Here is a 20,180-nt window from a genome sequence, read left to right on the forward strand (position 1 = left end):
AACTGCCTAGAATTCCCGTAGCACACAGCCCTCTATTTTCCTAAGCTTCATGTACCTATCTAAGAGGCTTTTATAAGCCCCTATTGTATCCACCTCTACCATCGCCGCCAGCAGTGCATTCCACGCACCCACCACTCTCTGTGTGAAAAACCTACCCCTGTCATCCCCTCAGTACTTATTTCCAAGCACCTTAAAACCATGCCCCCTCCTGTTAGCCATTTCACCCCCTGGAAAAAAAAACTCTGGCTATCCGCACGATCAACGCCGCTCATCGTCTTTTACACCTCTATCAGGTCACCTCTCGTCCTCCATCGCTCAAAGCAAAGCAGACACTAAGTCTGAGGTAGATATTATATTTCATGTGGGAAAGTATGAAGCCAAATGTTGCACTAGGCTGGGAAATAGCAGAAATTGTGGGATAAGAGTTGCAGAGGGAGGTGATATTATTGTTTGTTTCCATCAGTCTAAGGTTGGCACCTTGTGGAAAAGAATAAGAGGGAAGATGTGTGGTTTATGAAACTAATAGTCGGACATACGGGTTTGCACTCCTCTTTGGAACTTGTTGTGTAGTAAGGGAATGTCTCGCGTGATTTTTGTAATCTCTCAGAGACGGTGGACAATGTGATCATGATGTGCCACAGATATTCTTTGGAATGTTGGAAGCTGTTTAGGCATTTAATGGGTCGAGCTGGGGTGCGGAATTTGCAGGATATACTGGTACCTCAGGCCGGGACGGTTAAGTCGTGTAGGACCCTGGTGAACGTTTTAGTTAAAATAGATTTGTGATGTCGCAGCTGATCCCGATCAAGGCTCCCCTCATACTCCATTACAGTAGGTGGAGCTAATGCACCGGATGGGAGACAGTAGGAGCAGAGTGAAACGGCGGCGCCTGCTACCCTGCAGACGTCACCATTGCAGTCAGTCCCTGTGCTCTGCTTCAGTGTCCTGGCGCCCCGTCATTGAGAGCCCATTGGGGGCTCCTTCAGCACACATAGATCAGTGTGACAGGAATAAGACCCGGCTTCGCCTTCTCCAGGACAGCTGGGAAACGGCAAACACCTTCGTCTCTGCTGCTGAGGCCCACATGGGGATCTTTGTGTTTGTCATCGCCATATGATGAAAACTTATCCCGCTATAATATAGTTTTTCTCCGACCAAATGCCCCATGGATTTCAGGGTGAAAGGTCACCGAGCAAAACGTGGACTCTGCTTCTCCTTTCACAGATGCTGAGTATTTCCAGCAGTTTCTGCTTTTAGTTCAGGATCATTTTTGTTTGTTTGACTCTGGATCACTGCTACCGTTGTCACATATAAACATAGTTATTGTGTCAAAGTGGTTAAGGCGATGGATAACAAATCGATTATGTTGTCTCTGCATAGTTTTGAATCCTGACAAATTACCTGCCTCTTCATTTTTTGTTTTATATTCTTCGTGACTCTCTGATCCGTCTCACGGACACGGATTGTAAATGAACCGGAGCAAGCACCAATATCTGGTCACCGTTTCTAAACCCAGGAAGAGCCGATTTATTCCAGTTTCTTTCAGGATGTCTCTGTGGCGCAATCGATCAGAGCCTTGCGCCGTTACCGGAACATCAGTGGTCGAGGCCACTCATAGTCTCTGGAAATCCTGCTGCTGTTGTTGTCCGGTGTGTGTGCTCCTATTTTATTTACTGAAAGCGATAACCACATATATAAAATAGAATACTATCACCACTTGCCTTTCTTTGCATGCAGTTTGCCATGAAATGAATGGACAGAACATGGAATATGAAACCAATGCAAACTCTCATTTGGCACCAGTATATCAAACGTTTGTTCTTCAACCAATACGTGTTGCGGCGGTTCCATCGGGCACCAGCTCCTCTGTGCCCCCTGGTGGCCGGTAGGTATAACACAAGACCCAGCTCCTCTGTGCCCTCTGGTGGCCGGTGGATATAACACAAGACCCAGCTCCTCTGTGCCCTCTGGTGGCCGGTGGCTATAACACAAGACCCAGACCACCACTGTCCTCTGTGGCAGGTGGCTGATTTATTGACTCACTGTGTCTCTCTCTGTCATTTTCCGACCCAGGAATCCGGATATTTCGTTCACGTCATCGCGCAAGTTAAATAAATTCACAACTTGACATCCTCACGACTCGGTTGACGGCATTCCCGACTGCAGGGAACAATCTTAATTTGGGTAGTTAATGATCATTCCGTTTCAGTCTGCAAGAATGTGACAAGTGATTCCGATTTAAATATTCTCTCTTTAATTTGACATGGATGCGAATTTCCAAAAGTGTCTTGTTTCTATTCAGGACTAATGCGCAGTCTTGCGTTTGGTGAAATATTTTGTTCATCCGCCTTTACGTCGTCCTTTTAAACTAATACTCTGAGTTTGAAAGTCTGTTGTTGCTCTCTGACTTAAACTCCTTAAATTTTACAGGTCAATGGTGTGAGACCCACAGACAGTCACGTCTCCTTTTCTCCCTGACGCAGCTCCCCACAATGAGAATAAATGGAGGAGAGGACAGACATATCTTCAGATATTTCCTGAGGAGACGAAGGTCCTTTAACATCTGCCGGGCGATGCTGAGGATGTTCTACGAGTCTGTGGTGGCCACTGCTATCATATCTGCTGTTGTGTGCTGGGGCAGCAGGCTGACGGTAGCAGACACCAGCAGAATCAACAAACTTATTCGTAAGGCCAGTGATGTTGTAGGGATGGAACTGGACTCTCTCACGGTGGTGCCTGAAAAGAGGATGTTGTCTAAGTTGCATGCCATCTTAGTCAATGTCTCCCATCCACTACATAATGCGCTGGGTGGGCACAGGAGTACATTCAGCCAGAGACTCATTCCACCGAGATGCAGCACAGAGCGTCATAGGAAGTCATTCCTGCCTGCGGCCATCAAACTTTACAACTCCTGCCTTGGGGGGTCAGATACCCTGAGCCGATAGGCTGGTCCTGGACTTATTTCATAATTTACTGGCATAATTTACATACTACTATTAAACTATTTATGGTTCTATTACTATTTAATATTTATGGTGCAAATGTAACGAAAACCAATTTCCCCCTGGGATCAATAAAGTATGACTATGACTATGACTAGATACAAAAAGGATGAAAGGGCGTGCGTAATAATCGGGAAGAAAAACTGAGGTTAGATGAGCGACCACGATCAAAATGAATGGCGGAATTGGCTCGAAAAGCCGAATAACCTACTCCGACTTCTATTTTCAATCTTTGAACGTCCAACCTTTGTGCTCAGAATGTCAGACAGAAGATATCATCGTTCATTTGACAGTGGTGACGTGGCTCAGTGGAGGAGCGCATGTGTGAGGTCCCGGGTCCAAACCCCGCATTTCCACATTGTTGTTTGTGAAGTTTGAAATCTGGGCGGAAAATCCCAGATGAAGAAATTTCCCGCACTATCGTTGGCCTTTCATTGCCGTCGTAGAGACGCCACGATAACCCTGTAACCCGTGGGATAGTTAAGAATGGTTCCTTGCCGCATATGAGTCCTCGGTAGTGGAATTCTAAAAACACCCCCACTTTTAGGGAAGGGACGAAAGCTCGGCCGTGGTGTTCTGAACATTCCAGCAACAACTACAATTCTCATTGAAACCTACTGAATGTGGAAGAACCAAGATTATGTGGACGTGGAGAGGATGATTCCTATGGTGGGGGTGTCCAGAACTAGAGGGAACAGCCTCAAAATTGAGGGGAGACCTTTTAGACTGAGGTGAGGAGGATTTTGTTTTAGCCTGAGAGTAACAAATCTGTGGAATGCTCAGCCGCAGACTGCGGTGGAGGCAAGTGTATGGGTTTGAGTGGGATCCGGGATCAGCCGGGATGGAATGGCGGAGCAGACTCGATGAGCTGAATGACCGATTTCTGCTCCTATGTCTTATGGTCTAACTAAATCCCGATGAAGGGATGGTTTGAGGTACGTACTTGCAATGCGGAAACCAAGTCAACATCTAAACCCGCGAGTTCCGTTCACAGGGAGACGAGGTGAACTTCTGGTTCAGCTTGGAAATCCAACATTCATTCATTGATCAGGACAGGATTAGAACGTTAATGGGACCTCGGGATTGAACGTCGTGATTCCCGAGTGTGGCTCAGAATGTCGTTATTGATAAGAAGCCCCACAAGAGGGATGAATTGTCCTTGCTAGCAATTAAATGAGAGAAACCCCATTCACTGGCAAATATCGGGAACGAAGTGCAAGATGGGATAAAGCATAAACGACACGGAGAGAATAACTGGGTGGTCCAGAAAGTAAGGAAGAAAGAAACGAAAGTGGAGACAGAACTAAGGACAGAAAGTGAAGTAAGTGGGTAGGAATAAGGGGGAAATGGAATTGATGCAACATGGACAGACACAGAGGGAGATCCAGACATATACAGAAACAGACAAGACCTAAACATATACAGGCACCGACACAGACATAGACAGAAACAGACACAGACAGAGATGCAGACATCATACAGGCATAGACATACAGACACAAACCCAGACATGTACAAACATAGACAAGACAAAGACAGATACAGGCACCGACACAAACATAGACAGACAGAGACACAGACACAGACTGAAATATAGAGCCAGACATATACAGATACGCAACAACACACACCCATACCAACACACACAAACGCAAACACACACACAATGATACGCGCGCATACACAAACAAACGCAAGAGGTTGCACATCATTCATGGGAGAGCAATGCTATTTTTTTTCCCATAGCAGAGTGGCGCAGCGGAAGCGTGCTGGGCCCATAACCCAGAGGTCGATGGATCGAAACCATCCTCTGCTATCTCAACTGCTAACAACAACAATTTTCCGTCAGTGCACTTTAAAACACGACGGCATCCCATCATTGGTAGATGCAAGGAAATCCATTGGCTTTCGGCTGGAATGTACCTTTATATGTTATCCTTTTTAATTTTTGCGGAGGTTTCTGTTTGGTTGGAAAGATTAACAGATTGAGGTATCTTAATGTCATCTATTCTCTGCAGAATAAACCCGTGTCTTGTATATAAAAAAATGCTGGAAACACGCAGCGGGTAGGCAACATTTGCAGAAAAAAGAGATTTGATGTTGTCGGTGGATGCCCGTTCGTCCCAACTGGAAAAGAGAGAAAATAAACAAAATGCTGGAGGAACTGAGCAGGCCAGGCGGCATCTGTGGAAGAGTACACACCCCCGCTTTCCAAATCGTTCCCTGCATCGATTACTCAGACAATAAATCCTGTTGGGGAATCTTCTTCATCCCAACGCACAATCAGGGACAAACGGGAGCGTGTCCTCTGGGCAGTGCTCGACAAAGAAGCAGCTGAATCGGAAAGGATTCCCGAGATCTCGCCGGTCGCAGAGGGAGAAAAGTAAAATGTCTGAAAAGTGTCGGTTTTGCAGTCCCCGAACGAATGTTGATTTGACCCCGTGAAACGTCGTGTGTTCGGACGTCTGAATGACAGATTTATTTTCGCGCTGGTTTCTCATCACTGGTTAATACATCCGCCCGTCACGGAAAATGATGGTTTCATTTCCCCGACGAAGAATTAGTTTTGCTGTTTCCATATTAAATGTGATTTCAAACGGAATTTTCAAAGCAAAAAGAAAAGTGTTAAGGAGGTTAAGTCGGAATTTGATGGTGAAATGATCGGTTCATCGGGGATGTGGAACAGTCCGGTCTGCAGTGACCCCGGGAAAGGAAAATCTCGCGATCGGTGTTCTGCTTCTTCAGATATCCTCTCAGCGACTCTGTATCTCAGCGCCATTCAGTGTAACCCTCAGTGACAGGGTCCCATGTTCGCTAAAATATTTCCATCATCTGCCTCTGCTACACTTTAAACTTTAAGCAAAGGCCGGTCTTACGCTCGATTTAAGGAGTACGGTTCAACGAGTTAGAAAGGAGGAGGAGAATGAAACCGACGCCTTCGCCGAGCTCAGGCCACCCGCCAGAGACTGAGTGAGATTCTCTCCTCCAACTCCGCGCCCAGAGCTCAGGGTGAAAGATCATCGCCCTGAAACGTGAACTCTGTTTCTCCCTCCACAGACGCTGCCTGAGCTGTGGAATATTTCCAGCAGTTTCGGATTTTACTTCAGCAATTGTCCTGTTTTTGCCGACCCCGGGATCGATACACTCCCCATACGTCCCGTGACACAGTGACCACATTCCATGTAAAATGCCCTTGTTCCTGGCCTGCCCAATTGTGAGGAGTGTGTAGTCGTGGCCAAGTCGTTTGCAGATGCGATAAGAATTTATTGGGAGTTCCCCGCGAAGCTTCTAAATCGGACAAATATTTGTTCCTCACGTTTTCTTTTTATAGTGTCCTCGACTCTCTGATGGAAATCATTCATTCACGCAGATTGTGAAAATCGGTGTCCTAGCATCGACTACTAGTCAACATCGTCCAACGAAGAAATGGATCATTTAATCCTTTTTCAGTCCCTGTCTTGGTGGCCCAATCGATGAGCGCGTTCGGCTGTTAACCGAAAGGTGGTGGTTCGAACCCACCCAGGGTGTCTGGTAATCCAGCAGCAGTTACTGTGCATTTCATTGTCTGCTGGGATAGTGGGGGGGGGGGGGGGAGGAATGGGGGGATGTTCCCTTTCTGCTGCCGTACAGAGTTCAGTGGGGATTTAAATTGTTTTATTTTTGCCAGATACAATATGTGACAAAAAGCTTCTCTTTCATACTTTTCATAGACATCAAACTCTTACTATCTCTTCTTTCAGTTGGTCCCGACGAAGAGTCTCGGCCCGAAACGTCGACTGTACCTCTTCCTATGGATGCTGCCTGGCTTGCTGCGTTCACCAGCATTTTTTATGTGAGTTGCTTTCATAGACATCATATCATGACGCAGAGCATTGTCTGAGAACAAGGTTCATCATTAATTAAATGCAGAATAAAGTGAAACAGCCACAGAGAAAGCACAGTGCGGGAAAATAATAAGGTGGAGCGTCGTGACGAGGGAGATTGTGAGGCGTCCATCTTTTTTAACGAGGAGACCATTCAAACTATGCTTCAGAACGTGGCACATGCTTTATTTTCCGTGATCATTCTGCTGGAGTCTACTTGGTTTCATTCCACAAAAAAATTATCATGATGCTCGGGAAGAGAACTGAACAAGGATGAAGTATGATCGCACTGGATGGTGGAGCAGACTCGGGGCCGAATGACTGTGGCCATCAGCCATTGTCTGTGTTTCACTGCTCAGTTGTGATATGCAGGAAGGTTTGGACCTGAACACTTCTGTATTTTAAGTGGGGATGTAGCTCAGTGGAAGAGCGCATGCTTCGCATGTATGAGGTCCCGGGTTCGATCCCCGGCATCTCCACGCGCGTGGTGAGCATTGAATTTTGAACATTGCAAAACTCAATCCCAATCGTCAGGTTTGCAGTCATCACAATGACGGTACCGCGATACAGCGGCACACATAAAGGAGGTAGAATGATGCTTTGAGTCTCAACGTGGACAAGACCAAAGAGATGATTCATTTGGAAGGTGCAGGCTGACCGCTCATTACCGCAAATAAACGGCTCCTCAAGAGAGAGAGAGAGAGTGGACCACCAAACCCGCCCTCTGAACGCCACAGGGAACAGCAAGAAAGCGCACCGGTGTGTCCACTTCCTGGCTTCAGTGAGACTTCCCCAACCCCTCTTCAATCTGTTTTTATTTCACAGGAGCATCATTGAGAGAGCGCTAACCAGTTGCTAAACCGTCTGGTACGAGAATCGCAAGACATCCGACGGCAGGACTCTACAGAGGAGAGAGAGAACTGCTGACAGAAGCTCACTTTCACATTCAGACCCAGTGATTTGCGGACTATTGAAAACTGACGGAATTCTGACCTTCATTCGATCATATGGACGGATTGGGAGGTGAACGAGACTCGGGATTGGACAAAATAAATCCTGGACTGTGGGTGTATTCTCCGGTTCACTTCAGACTGCGGTCGCTGCTGGTCACGTCGAGACTGACCGACGTAGCATCCACAAAATGCAGCAGGAGCTCAACGGGCATCTGCGCACGAAATATGGACTGTTTCCTCCTCCTCAGAGATGCTGTCAGACCTGGTGACTTGCCCCGGCATTCTGTGTTCTGGATTTGCAGCATCTGCAGAATCTCCTGTGTTTATAAACTAAATAACAGTCAGCAGACAAAGAGAATCTCCCGCTGTATATTGTAGACCACATCCATGGCTACAACTCGAAAGCTTATAAAGAAACTCCCATCGGGGTCTTCTTACCCGAACAGCTTCTTAATCCCCCCACAAGGATTCTACATCTCCCGATCCTGCTCTGCTCTGACTGAGACTCCATCCAATTCAGTGACTGATTTCCTGGTGAAAGGTCATTGAGCTGAACGCGAATTCGGTTTCTCTCTTCACAGCCGCTAACAGATCTGCTGAATATTTCCAGCAATCCCCGCTTTTAGTTCAGGATCAACCCCGTTCATTTGACTCCGGGATTTGAATCCAGCTGTGAAGAACTTGTAGTCGTGGCCGAGTGGTTAAGGCGATGGACTAGAAATCCATTGGGGTTTCCCCGCGCAGGTTCGAGTCCTGCCGACTACGTGTTTATATCGGTTTTGACTCCCTGATCCCTCCCAGGGATACAGATTGTAAAAAGCCAGTCGAAGCACCGATCTCTGTTCGCCGCCTTCAAAACCAGGAAGTGTCCATGTGTTTTGCATTTATTCAGGTGGCCTCTACTATGCAATCGGTCAGCTGCTGTTCGGCTGTTATCCGAAATGGTGGTGTTCCAAACTATCCAGGCACGCTTTTGATCCAGTGGCCTTGGCTGTCCGTTTTGTGCCGTCCGTGCTGTGCCTAATACATTCATTTAAAGATTTAAAAAAATCCACATATAGAAAACAGAACACTATCACGACCTGCCTTGCTTACATTCATGTTGACATAAACTTAATATATTGTACATGGACGATCAAACAACAGAAACTCTTACAGGGCACCAGTGTATTTCATGTTTAAATTTATGTTATCGCCAGTTGAACCAGAGGGATAAATTCATTCAACCTCACTCACACCAACACTGTTTCCACAACTCACTTTCAAACTCGACATTTCGTGCTATCGACAATATTCCTTTGTTGTTGTTGTTGTTATTATTATTATTATTATTATTACAACGTTTGTACTTTCTGAGCTCAAGCCAGTAAAACCAGAAGTCCGGGTGAACTGAAGTGTAATAGCGACAGGGGAAGCACAGCGCAGGTAAATAATAAGCTGCAGTATCATAACGAGGTGGATTGTGAGGTCAAACGTACACCTTATCGTACTAAGAAACCATTCAATGGACAAAACAGCTGGACTGAAACTATCCATGAGTTTGTGACACGTCCTTTCAGGCTTTTGTGCTTTCTGCCCGATGGAGGAGGGAAAGGAGCGGGGTTGTCTTTGATCAGGAATCTGTCCGTTCGATATGACCCGAAATTGCATTTCCTGCAGCGGAGTCCTTGAAACTAACGGACTTGTTGGGACTAATGTTGTGTTTTTCATTTGGCCAACACTGCACCCAATAATTAAGAAAAATATTGAGAAAACCAGAGTAGGGAGGAAGAGGAAAATCCCCTTCATTCACCCACCCAGAAACAAAGTTCAGACAGGTGACCATTAAATAGGAAAGGTATGTCTTACTTTGGAAATAGAGCCGAACAACTAGAACCGAACCTAATTTCCCAAATAGAAACACCTAAACAGAATAGAGAGGGATAAAGTTCGAAATTATAACTCCACAATTGATAACCACTCGGAAGAATAGATTCACAACGATCAGTTTGATCCAGACGCAACACTCACCCCAACCCCCCAGCTTCCCCCCATGGGAAAAATGCATCCCGATGAACACAAGTACTCTTCTCGACAGGGTGCCAAGCTCACCCCACATCACCAGCTCTAACTCCCACCACCCAGCGGACATCCCACAACCCTAACCCCCAACCTAATCCTAACATCCAAAGGATCACACACCCTAGTTAACCCTGGACACACCCCAACAAAGTGACCTACTTAACACTGGGCCCCATGCTCCTTTTCTCCGCTCCTCCAAATGCGGAGGCCTGCATCCATATTCCTCAGCCATATCCCTAAACATAAAAACTTCACCCATCCTACACACCCCCATAAACCTGAGCCCTCTCTCCACCGGGGGCCAAGTTCACGCCACTTCATCATCAGACCGGGTGCTCTTTCAACTCCTCCCACCACCACAAAGTCCTGTGGCCCCTCCACCCAGCCATACACCTAAGTATAACACCTCCAACCCTCCTGCACACCCCCATAAACGCGGGCCCTCTCCCCACCAGGGAGCCAGTTTCACCCCACATCACCAGCACCACGACACCTGATAAACATTCCCAACCCTACACTTCACCCTAATTCTAACTTCCAATGGACTGCGCACCCAAACTAAACCGGACAGCACCCAAATAACCCAAGCCACACCCCACAAAAGGGCTTACCTGACAGTCCTTTGCCCTACCCCTAAACGTAACATCTCCAACCCTCATACATACTCCCTTAAACCCAAGCCCTCACCCCATCAAGGGGCCAAATTTACCTGATATCAGCAGCAGTTTGATTCCTGTTTCAGACCTGCCCCCTATTGCAAGGTCCCGCAGAAACCTTCACCCCGTCCCCTAAATGCAGTTGCCACCCCATCCCACCTCCCTTCGCCGTGAATCCTCCACCCCCATTACCTAACTCTACCCAGGGTCTGTCCCTCCCCACAACTCCCCTCAATTAGCTACTGCACAGCCCCCAGATCACAGCACCCAGTCCCTATAAAACCCACACCCCCAAAGCACTATCCATAAGCAATAACTCCACCATTTTAACTTAAACTCCAGCACGGAGGTTAACGAGCAGGAAGAACCCAATAAAGGCAAGTCGGGGACCGAGACGATGACAACGTGGGCCAAAATCAAAGTGGCAGGGTGAAGTGATACTGCATCTCCAGTACGAGATCTACAAACACTAGAGGGATAGTTTGCCCACTTCCCATATACTCGCATCCTGACCCATCTTCCACTCTTTCCCATTCTCCTAATCTCTCTAAGTCCTCCTGTAGACTCCCTATTTTCTCAAAACTACCTGCCCCTCCACTATTTCTGTATCGTCTGTAAAATTGGCAACAAAACCGTCAAATCCATCGTCCAAATCATTGACATGTAACATAAAAAGAATCGGTCCCACCACAGACCCCTGTGGAACACCACTAGTGACTGGAAAAGGCTCTCTTTATTCCCTCTCTTTGCTTTGTGCCAATCAGCCACTGCTTTATCCATGCTGGTGTCTTTCCAGTATCACCATCGGCGCGTAGCTTGTTAAGCAGCCTCCTGTGTGGCATGGCACCTCGTCAAAGGCCATCTGACAATCCAAGTACACAACATCAACAGATTCTCCTTTGCCTATCTTGCTTGTTATTTCTTCAACGAATTCCAACAGTTTTGTCAGGCAAGATTTTCCCTTCAGAAAACAATGCTGATTGCGGTCTTTTTACCCTTGCAGTTCCTTAGCTCTATGCAAAATGATTCAACATCTTCTGACCCTATGTCACTTCTTTCTAATGCTTTCATTTCATTTTTACCAACAGGGCAACGCCATCCACTATGCCTTCCTGCCTGTCCTTTTGATACAATGTGTATCCTTGGATATTAAGCTCCCAGATATAATCTTCTTTCAGCCACAAATCAGTGATGCCTGCAGCATAATGCATGCCATTCTGTAACTGTGGTACAAATTCACTAATCTTATTATGTATACTGCACACATTCAAATACATCAACTTTAGTCTTGTATGCTCATTTTTTGATTTTGTCCCCCCTTTATGTTGCAAATCACCCCGTTGACTGCAATTTTGCCCTACCATCAGCCTTTCCTTACTAAGAGTCTCTCTACACATTGACTGTGTTTGTAAACTACCTCGTGTTCTGCACTCTCACTCCGTTTCCCATCTCACTGCCAAGTTAGTTTCAACCCATCCGAGCTGTATCTCTGGTTAGTGCAGAAGGTGGTGCTGAGGTATAAGACCAGCCATGAACTTATCGAACCATGGAGCAGGCGCAAGGGTCTGAATGAGACAAGGATCAGGAGCAGAAGCAGTAGAGGACAGTGACGTATCGGGGGAAGAAATATTGTTCAGCACCATAGCAAACAGATAATTCACCTGGCGCTGATAAACACATCCAGGCCGGTTCAGAGGAGGATGGGTGGAAACAGCAGAGACTCTGCACATCATTTCCCAATCTCTCTGGCTGCGGGAGGATTGAAGGCTGCTGACATTGTGTCCATGTTTACAAAGGCAAATGGGGATGGGTGAGTAATTACCGGCCGGTCAACTTCCAGGCAGTGCTCAGAGGATTACTGGAGATAATTCCGAGCGACACCAGGAATCATTGCTGAGAGAAGATTTATTCTCAACATCGGAAGGTTGGATGTTGTTTGATTATTTTTCAGGAGAGTTGGTGAAGAGAGTGAAGATTAATCCTGGCAAGTGTGAGGTCAAATGTGAAGGGAACATACACATTTAATGGCAGGACCCTTACAGCATTACTGCACAGTTTGATCAGGGGGTCTAAGTTGCAACACAGACAGGCAGAGTGGTAAAGAATGTGTACGGTATGTTCGCCGTCATCATCAGAAACACAGAATACAAGGGTCAGGAAGTCCTGACTCAGATGTAGAGTTTCTGCTCAGGCTACATTTGGAGTGTCATGTGCAGTTCTGGTTGCAGGAAGAATGTGGAGGCTTTGCAGAGGGTTCAGGAGAGGTTTATCAGGATGCTGCCTGGACTAGGGAGGATGTGCTGTGAGGACCAGTGGGACAAAATTGGATTGCTTCCTCTGGACCATTGGACCTGAGGAGAGACCTGGCAGAATTTCATAAAACTTTGAAAAGCATTGTTAGATTCAACAGTGCGCCTCTTTTTTTTTTTTTTTTCTGAGAGTTAACACATCACATACTTGAGGACATAGCTTTAAGGGGAGAGGAGTAAAATTTAAAGTAGGTGTTTTACAGAGTGGTGGGTGCATGGATTACACTGCCTGGGATGGGAGTGGTAGCAAATTTGTCAGCTTTTTAATACCAGATCAATTTGCAGGAATTGGGGGATATGGATCCTGTGCAGGCAGAAGGGATCAGTTTAATTTGGAATCATAGTCGGCTAAATGCCCTGTTCCTACGCTCAACTGTTTGATGTCTGTACGGTGTGCTTGATGTACTCCACATGGATGTCAGCAGCGTGTTAAACAAATCCCACAGGGTAGAGTGATCCCATAGGATCTAAGGCAAAGTGACGTTGGATCCCACTCTGTCTCAGTGAGAGGGAGTGAGGGGAACTCCTGACAAGTGTTTTAGTGCCTGTTTGCAGTGGGACTGTCTGGGACCAGTGCCGAGGCCCTGCATTTGATGGGAAGGGAAACTCTGCTGTCTGTGTGGGCACCTGATGAAGGAGTTTGCAGATGTGACAATATTTGTCCATGTGGGTGACTATGAGGAGGAAAGCGTCAGTGGATTGAGCAGGTGGGCAGGCAGGAGGCACATGGAATTGTAGGTGGGGAGGACAAACAAGGCCGGGGGCACACAGTACATGAGAGAATATGGAGAAGTGTGCAGGGGCAGAGGGACCCTGGAGAGCATGAGGACAGGTCCCTGAAAGCAGTCAGCAGGTCCGTTGATGGGTGAAGAAGGCAGACAGCAGACTTGCATTTGTTGTTTGCAGGCACTGTGTGCCAGAGCAGGGAACTCTGCTGGAACTGCATAAACGGAAGTGGGGTCTCAGATGTAGCACTGGTCACCACACCACAGGGACATACAGATACACCCACATCCGAATTATGAGCAGCAGTCCCCACTCAGACCCTCCCACTTGCTCTGTCATTTAATGAGGTCATGTCTGGTCCCACTTCAATATCATACTCATTGTTCCTGTCTGCCTGCAGGAACATTTCATCCACAGCTTATAATTATCCCAATCCCTCACTCTTAAACAGATCTAAAGACTATTCCTAAGAACCTATGAGTAAAATGAAATCCAATGTCTGAAGGTAACTGAGATTCAGAAAATGATCGTAAGCTCAGTCTGGACACCAAGAACAATGGGAAAAGCAGGCCTACCCCAACAGGGATCTGTTTGAAGTTCAGAGCCACCAGTAGTGGTGTCAAAAGAGTCTGTGGATGAGTCAGGGAAGGAGAAACCTGCACTCAGCTGGGACAAGGAGCCAGTGGAGGGTTAGGAGGAGCTGACCTGGGTGCAGATTGTGCTGTTGCCTGGTACTAGAAGGCATCGGAGCTGTTGAGTGAAAGCAGCGTGTCTGACTGTCTTGGACGTTGCATTTGCAAAACCCTGTTACACATTGATAATGTGACATTCCACAGGCCTGTTTCCCTTGTTTGGTGATGAGACGGGTGAAGAGGCAACAGTGGCCTCGGTCACATTGAGGACTAGGCCTCAAGCTGTGGGCTTGCCTGCAGCTGCTGTTCAGGTGAGACGACACAGCATGTGGTGTAGTGTGGAGTCTGTGCTGGGTTGGGAACTGGCCTCTCCCATCAGTGCTGCCCTCCACTGCTCAATTGGTGGAATGACAGGCTGGATTACCAGGAACTGCACCATCAATTTGCATGTCACTCAGGCACTTGGACTATACATGTGTTTTCTTGCATGATAATGTTCCACTTACTCACTTTTTTGAATGTATATTATGCACCTTGGCCCCAGAGAAATTGTGTATCCTTCGACTGTATCCATGTATGGTCTCAATGATAATTAAACTTGATTGGATTTGATTTGATTTTAAAAGAATCCTCTCATCTTTCGCTCCAGTTGTTAAATAGTGGTACCAGGTTCTGGTTGTCTCACAGATGAAAACTTCCTCTCCCACTTGCTCTGTCAAGATCATTCAGGAAAGTGCATGTTTTAATTGGTCATAGATTTATTGCTGACATACGTCACAAGGTGGAGGAAAAGTGTTTGCTGACTTTACACCCAGACAGATCATGGGTGTAAGGTCAACAAACACTCTAAATTTATTTCAACATTACCTGCTTTACATGCGTTTGACTTGTAACCCACTTGAGAATGGTATTATATTTGTTTTGAAAAGTGTATATCATTGTTTAGAAAAAGCTATTCTAAACGTATGGATTTTGCAGTTCTTTGATTCACTTTAACAGACATGGGGATGTTGGTGGTGGACACGGTGGGGGTAAAAGATGGAGACGTCAGTGAGGGGTGCACTTTGTTTATGGACAGTCTGGTCACTGAGCTCAAAGGTGCCGACAGTACCAAGGCAACTTTGATAACAGTCAGTTTCAGCCTCCACCACCATCACCAGCAGAGATTATGAAGTTCATTTCCCAAACTGTACTGTAGTATTTTTACAATTGTAATTCTGCCCGTTGTAAAATAGCCCCTGATGTAAGCCCGCATGTCAATTTTTGGAATTGACGACTTCTTCTCTTGATCCGATACTGGAAGAAATGTTACTGGATACTGTATGTCTTTTGAGTACCTCATGTCACAGATGAGGCAGTACAGCTCCTGTTCCACTCAATGAACATGACCCTTAGTTATGAATGCATGTTGGGGCTAAACGGTCGAGTTGTTGAGTGTGCTGTAGGGGGCCCAGACATTCAGAAGGTGGGTTAACAGTGCAGTCTCCCCACCTCAATATTACTTATTTTGATTCTGTTTACCACTTTGATAAGAAGATTAGAGCTGTGAAGGGAACACTGGACCGCACTGCCCAGAGAAATCACACTTGCCAATGGAACTGCTTTGAACGATGGCAATAAACTTCTCATCATGGACTGCATAAATCCTCAGCTCTGAAGCTGCTTCATGAGGATGAGAGTGAAGTCTGTTACTGCAACTACGGGGTAATAGGATCAGATTTAGGTAACAGTACGTGCAATGTGTGTGTCACCAGTGATCCTATAACCTCTGTTAATGGCGCTTACAGTATTGGATGGCAGGCTCACTGCTGTTTGCCAAGGGTATCCCCCTCGCCTTTAAGTGGAGTCTTTGGCCTGAACAAAAGCTGTCAGGAGGTTATTGATACTTGGCGTGTGTAGCAGAAAATACTGACACCTGCCAACATTGAAGGACGAAGGAGACTGATGATTGTTACTGGATTGTAGTGTTCCTGTTCTGGGGACCTACCAGACGGGATCGTGAGAACATCAGTATGACCCCAGTGTTGCAGTGATCGGCTAACAACACTGCTGTAGTGCTACATGATACAAGTCTGGTCATCAAAGACATTTCTAACAAAGTGGCAGCAAGCTGCATCATGGCCTTTCAAATCTGAACAGCATTAAACTTCCTGTTGGCCGAGAGGGGAGGAACTTGTGTCATTATTGGACTGAAATAGTGCAAAACATCGTCGATTTTATCCGTGCAGATCCCGTTAGAAGCTGTTAAAGTTAAGAAGTTTGGGCAGGAGTTACATACGACTCTATCATCACCTTTGGAACCCTTCTGATTAGCCTCATTCTCTGTCAGGAAGTTTGTGCAACTCCAGCGTACAGTGGCCAAGGGGGTTTATATTCCTGCTGGTGTTGAAACTTGTTTAAGTTTCTTACTGAGAGCACTCTGTGGAGAGAGGACCCGAAGAACAGCTGCCTCCTATCGTTCAGCAATCCCACTCTTCAGGCAGACGATGACAGGATCACTGGGGAGACTCGAATTTTCTGTGCAATTCAGCTGCATCCACAATTCATGTGGTCCTTTACAGGACGCAAAGGGAAGTGGGGAGTGTGGAAGTTACAGCAAGTCAGGTTAATGTAGCGCCTTGGCAAGGATAGTTCACAGATAGTGTGCAGTCAACCCAAGGAAGAAAGATCTTTGAAGAGCAGAGTTTCCCTTTGCAGAGCAGGGGACTGGAGCCATTTTGGACACTAAAACAAGATGAGGGGATGTAATCGATGTGTTCCAGGGTGACACTTAATATTGGTCACAAAGGAGAGAAATCTGCAGATGCTGGAAATCCAAGCAACACACACAAAATGCTGAAGGCACTCAGCAGACCAAGCATAATCGATGGAAAAGAGTAAACAGTCGACGTTTCCGACCGGCACCCTTCGTCTGGACTGATATTGGTTAGTTACCTTACTACTGTGGTGGGAACATGCGGGAATTGATAGTTGACAACAAAAGCCCCGGATTAATATGCCCGGAATGATGGACTCTGTGTAACAACGAACAAGTAACAAAGAACGGTGCTGAGATATAGATTCTCAGGGGATTCTTGAGGAAAGAGGTTGACAATAACACCACTTTCTTCTCGGAAGGATCACAGCAGCCCGAGCAATTCCATCCTTCCCAATGCCCAATGAACTGAATAGCGTAAACACAAATTCTTTGTACGCTTTTATTTGTCTTTTGAATTCGATATTCCCGTTGAATAATGTAGTAAAATTCATCTCTCCCCGTCGGGAAATTGAACCCCAGTCTCCCGCGTGACAGGCGGGGATACTAACCACTATACTAACGGGGAACTGCTGATGGTAACTCCTATCATGCACATTTAAGAGTACAAGAGGGTGAACAGAATTACTTTGATGTTTCTCAGCTGTAATACTGGAGCCTTTCACTCGTGTCCCTCCCACAGCAGTGTCTCAGTTTGCTCCAGCGATTCAGTCACCTGTTGTGTTCAAGGATTAGCGAAGGGGAGTGCTCTCATTCGAGCCCAAATCCGTGTTGCTGGAATGAACATTTTTAATCACAGTTATATATTTATATTTCTGCTTTTTTTTAGTGCGACAAGCGGGAAACGTTATGTAGCGAATCGAATTGTGAAGCGATCACTCCCACTTCATTGAAACACTGGGTGTTGTGTATCTCCGGTCTGTCGGAGGATGGCGACCTCAACCGGACATAACAGGAACTGCACCAGAGTGAAGAATCACAGTGACCACATTCAGAAAACAGCTCGAACCACAGTCATACACTTCTAGCGTCCGAGTGGTCCAACCCTGACAACTCGCGTACGAATTCCCGAAGTTATTTAAATGGACGAGTGAGTGTAAAATTATTATTCACCCTGGGCTGGCCAGTGGATCAAGGATTGAAGTGCTGTCCCTCACATTTTCCCCGGTGAACCGATCCGTGCAGCTTCCTGCTCTCACTCTAAATCAGATTCCCACAGCCAACTAGGACAGCGGTCCCCAACCACCGGGCCGCAGAGCATGCGCTACCGGGCCGCGAGTAAACGATATGATTTGGCAATATGAGTCAGCTGCACCTTTTCTCATTCCCTGTCACACCCGCTGTTGAGCTTGAACGCACACGAGGTCATTAGCAGCGCGTCATCGATGTCAGCGCGGGAAGAAGATCAATTCCTCGAGCTTGCAAATGACAGCGGGCTGAAAAGTATGTTTGACATAACATCTCTGCCGGCATTCCGGATCAAAGTCAAGGCTCAATATCCTGCGATAGCCACGAAAGCACTGTAAACGTTGCTTCCATTTCCAACATATCTCTGCAATGAATGCAACGAAAACTAAATAGACCGGACATAAGGAACCTCCTTCGAGTATCGCTGTCTCCCATCAGCCCTCGATAGGACCGTCTTGTTGCAGGGAAACAAGCCCAGGGCTCCCACTGATTCAGCGATAATGGTGTGTTGCAATGATTTTATGTGTTCATACGGGGAAAATATGTGCTGTGTGTTTAATATCTAAACGTTACTTAAAATGTTATGATGCTATTGAGTGATAAGTGACTTACATAACCATATAACAATTACAGCACGGAAATAGGCGATCTCGGCCGTTCTGGTCATGGCGAACGCTACTCTCACCTAGTCCCACCGACCTGCACTCAGCCCATAACCCTCCATTCCTTTCCTGTCGAGATACCTATCCATTTTATCTTTTAAATAATATCGAACCTGCCTCTACCACTTCTACTGGAAGTTCGTTCAACACTTCAAGCTCCCTGTCCTCCCCTGATGATTGACTCATCACTATATTCATGCGAGGAAAATATGCGCTGTGTGTTTAATATTAAATTCGTTAGATAATCCCTTTTAGAAACGAAATTGAGTGTATTAGCCGCTTATTACCAATATTCCGGTCGTGATGAACACCCCCCCTCCTCCCCCTCGCCGAACAGAATCGCCTAAAACGCATTGCGGAGAATAATATCGGAAGGTACACGCGTGCGCACCGGTGCCCGCGCAAGGCTTCATGGTCATTGTAGTCTTATTTTGACTGCTGCGCTTGTCCGTTGGTAACCCTACCACTCCCCCCCCCCCCCGGGTCGGCCGGTCCGCAAGAATACTATCAATATTAAACCTGTCCGCAGCGCAAAAAAGGTTGGGGACCCCTGAACTAGGACACATCAAAACATGTCGGATGATGTGCTCACACTGAGTGCCGTCAGTCTGCTCACCATTCACTCTGTCTATTTATACATAATGGGATCACTCTCATCCCCCTCCCCCTTTACCAGAGTAAATAAAACCCTTTATTCTTATTCACAAATGTAATATAGATTCACAGAATCATGCGACCCTAAAACAGACCTTTCGGCCCACAGTGTCCGTGCTGACAATCAACTACCGATCACACCAGAAAAGAGCTCGCTTACTAGCTGTTGCCTTCAGTGTCTTGATGTTTCAGGTGGTCGCCCAGACAATTCTCTAATATTGTGAGTGTACTTGCCTCAGTAGCCACTCGGGCATGGGTTCCAGTTTCCAAAAATATCCGCATGAAGTTCTCCCTGAGATGCTCTCTAAGTTTACACACGTCAGGACAGTTTTCTACTATCCTGATAGGCCCGGGTTAATTTGATACGACCTCCGTCACCTCCAGAGCTCTCCATGGAAACAATCGTCAATCCATCGGCCGAATGGACGCCCATGGGCCCAGCACGCTGCCGCTGCGCCTCTCTGCTGTTGTCTGAACGTGGTGACGCGCTGCTCCGTTGTGGACGTTGCTCATTCTTCTCTTCATTTTCATTTGTCGATTCTTTGCTGACGGCACATCGTTTCATAGAAACACAGAAAACCTACAGCACTTTACAGGCCCTTCGGCCCACAATACTGTGCCGAACATGTCCTTAACCTACAAATTACCTAGGGTTACGCATTGTCCTCTATTTTTCTAAGCTCCAATGGAGAGCTTCCTTTATAAATGTTTCCTTTATT

The 20,180-nt window shown here is 46.5% G+C and overlaps 3 non-coding genes across 3 annotated transcripts; all 3 read left to right on the top strand.

The window, feature by feature from the left end:
- The first annotated feature begins 4,746 nt into the window (after positions 1-4,746).
- Positions 4,747-4,818, top strand: trnam-cau (transfer RNA methionine (anticodon CAU)). Its single transcript has one exon. It is a non-coding gene; the product is annotated as a tRNA-Met (tRNA).
- Positions 4,819-7,272: 2,454 nt separating this feature from the next.
- On the top strand, positions 7,273-7,344 carry trnaa-cgc (transfer RNA alanine (anticodon CGC)). The gene has a single exon. It is a non-coding gene; the product is annotated as a tRNA-Ala (tRNA).
- A 1,157-nt stretch (positions 7,345-8,501) lies between these two features.
- trnas-aga (transfer RNA serine (anticodon AGA)) lies at positions 8,502-8,583 on the top strand. Its single transcript has one exon. It is a non-coding gene; the product is annotated as a tRNA-Ser (tRNA).
- Positions 8,584-20,180: the final 11,597 nt, after the last annotated feature.

Source organism: Mobula birostris, chromosome 28, assembly GCF_030028105.1.
Source record: "Mobula birostris isolate sMobBir1 chromosome 28, sMobBir1.hap1, whole genome shotgun sequence".
Classification (NCBI taxonomy): Eukaryota; Metazoa; Chordata; class Chondrichthyes; order Myliobatiformes; family Myliobatidae; genus Mobula; species Mobula birostris.